Source organism: Amphimedon queenslandica, unplaced genomic scaffold, assembly GCF_000090795.2.
Source record: "Amphimedon queenslandica unplaced genomic scaffold, v1.1 AMPQUscaffold_13392, whole genome shotgun sequence".
NCBI lineage: Eukaryota > Metazoa > Porifera > Demospongiae > Haplosclerida > Niphatidae > Amphimedon > Amphimedon queenslandica.
The window spans coordinates 38,574-41,811 of record NW_003546372.1 but is presented as its reverse complement, the minus strand read 5'-3'; positions in this window follow the sequence as shown (position 1 = coordinate 41,811).

Genomic DNA, 3,238 nt, shown 5'->3' with positions numbered 1-3,238 from the left:
TGATATATGTATATGTATATTACAATATTCACAAATCTACTGTATAGTCATAATATATTTCTTTGTATAAAGAGTAACTGTGTAATCAATTCACAATAACTAGTTTAAAACTTACCTTTTCCTTCTTTCTAGTCCCATAAACTTCCTTAATCCTCGGCACAGGCTTGTGTACGTATTAGCTTGTGGTGCACTGGCCTCAACTTGGTTCCATGCTTTAAACACTGGAGACTTCTCTGATGTCAATAAGTGGGCTGCCAGCATCGTTAAGAGTTAATTAAATTGTTATTGTCATGATAGTTTATATTATGTACTGTAGTTCTTTCTGTCATATTTTTATTATCTTTGGAAATATTTATAACATTCCCACTCCTGGCCTGCGTTGAGGCACCTGTCCCTATTGTTGGATATATCTTAGGTGCAATCTATACTGATGTACTGTGAGTTTATATTGCATTTATAATGTATTTTGCTATTTATAAACTATTTTTAGGTTAGCATCAAGGATATATGTGACTGTGGATGTCATACAGCAGCAAGATGTCGATGGCTTTCCGGAGGACTTTGTGACTTTGCTAGTCAGTTTATTTATAGTTTAAATGTTATTCCTTGCTGCATTGGCTATAGCAAGAGTATATACTCTTGGCTATAGTTTATAGTTGTTCTTCTCTTGTTTGTTTTTAGTATAGCAAATACGTTGTCTCATTTCTGCCTCAGCTGGTTTGCATTATTGCTGTCTTGGTCTGGTATCATTACAAAATCATTAAAGAGATGTTGAGAATATGTAGAACTAATGGAACTTGGACACATGCTGTGAGTTGAAACAAGGATAGTGTTTTATTATGACCTTCGATATAACGTGAATGTATATATTAATGCATGTGTCACTGTTTTGAAATCATCCCAAATTAGGCCACGTTTACACTACTCCGTTTTCATTGGAAAACGGAGACTTTTAGTCACGGATACAGGTTTCGTTTACACTAATTAAGGCCTTTCTATACTAGCACTTGTAATGCGCATTGAACTGATTTTGAACTGATTTGGAACCGGTTCCAGTCATTCCACACCTGATGAGCATTGACTTCAATGCTCATTAAGCCAAACCACCTCCATATGTGGTTTGATAGATAACCAATGGCAGCTGGATCAGAAATGCTATCAAAATGTACATGATCTTGAAGATAGTGTGGAATCACTTGATGGCATTCAATGCACATTAATCAGCCGACTGGAACCAGTTCAAGTTAACTAATACCTAAGCAGATACTTCTATAAAGGAATGATAAGTTCCAATGAAAACGCAGCTGCTGGACTAGTGTAAACACCTGAAAACAGTAATAGCAATTTAGCAAAAACTATTTGGATTCAGTGGAGCGGAGTAGTGTAAACGTGACCTTAATATTAGATTTTTCTGATTCATATCTTTATGCTATTTAGTAAGTTTAGGCTAATTCTGACCAATTTTTTTTTAGTTATGAACGTTAAAAAACAAGCCAATTTTTGAAAGAAACAAAGGTATTATAGCCTATGGTTTTTCCTAAAAATGGCTCCGAAATCACCCCAAATTTTTGTCATATTTTCTGATGCATGTTGATGTCCTTATGCTATGTAGAAAGTTTGAGCTGATTCCGACAGATATTTTTTGAATTATGGCCATTTAAAAAAATCAGCCAATTTGTGAAAATGCAAAGGCTATCCCATGATTTTTCTTTTAAAATGGCTCCAAAATCACCCCAAATTTTTATTACATTTTCTGATGTATATTGATGCCCTTATGCTATGTAGAAAGTTTGAGCTGATTCCAACAGATATTTTTTGAATTATGGTCATTTAAAAAAATCAGCCAATTTGTGAAAAAGCCATGATTTTTTAATGGCTCTAAAATCACTCCAAATTTTTATTACATTTTCTGATGCATATTGATGTCCTTATGCTATGTAGAAAGTTTGAGCTTATTCCAACAGATATTTTTTGAGTTATGGCCATTTTTTTAGATTGCCCAAATTTTGAAACAAGCAAAGGCAAAGGCTATGCCCATGGTTTTTTAACAAATGGCTCCAAGTCACTCAAAATTTTTATTACATTTTTGATACATATTGATGTCATTATACTGTGTAGAAATTTTGAGCTGATTTAAAGGAGTTATGAGCACATTAAAAAATGACAAAATTTTTTAAAAGTATGGACTATTATAGCCCATGGGTTTTTTCCAAAAAATGGCTCCAAAATTACCTCAAATTTTTATTGCATTTTTATGTTTGTGGATGGCTAACTTAATTTCAACATGTATTTTAGATTACAAATCAACCAGAATCTCAGGCTCAAATCAAATATGTCAAGCAGTTATTGCATCAAAGGTATGTATATATTTTAACATAACAATTGTTATTGTTATACTTTCTTTAGTAATCTTACTTTTTTCAGGAAACACATTTATACAAGTAACAATAATAATTATCATTATTATTATTACCATTAAGTATTCAGGAGTGAGGATACCATTCTCATTATTGATAGTCTGTGTTGTTGATGCTGTAATCATCTTTCAGGTAGAGAAATAAAAACAAATATGCGCTTTTGTTTACATTTATTCTCAAGCTTGTTGTTTTGGTTGTTTTTCAAATACCATACTGGTTTAATCTTGCTGGAAGTGCAGCTAAAGCGATCCTTAATCAGAATTCTGGTTTAGGAGAGTACAGCTTTTTAAAAGCAATCCCTCGTTTCTTTGACAGTTTAACTACAATAACTGTCATTGCACCAATTGTAGCTGCTCTTATTGTTGTGGCTCATTTCCTCCATCTCTTATATTCAGTCCAGTATGAATCCTCTTTTCCCTATTGTCTGGTTGCTTTAATCTTTTTTCCTACAGAGTGCAATTAAAAGAATTTAGAACTGGACAGAAAAAAGTTTTGAAATCACAGATTAATTGGCCAGCAATGACACTGGTGAGATATACAAATGTTAAAATTAATATTAAAAGCTAAATGTAATCACACTTTATAGTCTTCTTCTCTTCGATATGCTGGCTATCAAATAGCTGCTGTTATAACTGGTATGTGTATTTATTTAACTGATTAGTTTTCCATTTTGTTCCATTAGCTTGGATTGTCTATACTGTTGTGATATTTGTACTGCTGCTCCTAGTCTCTACACTGATTTTATTCTCCTCAGAATTAGGATACTACTATTACCAAGTTTTGTATGCAATGATTATTATTCTGTCAATTTTGCTCAACCT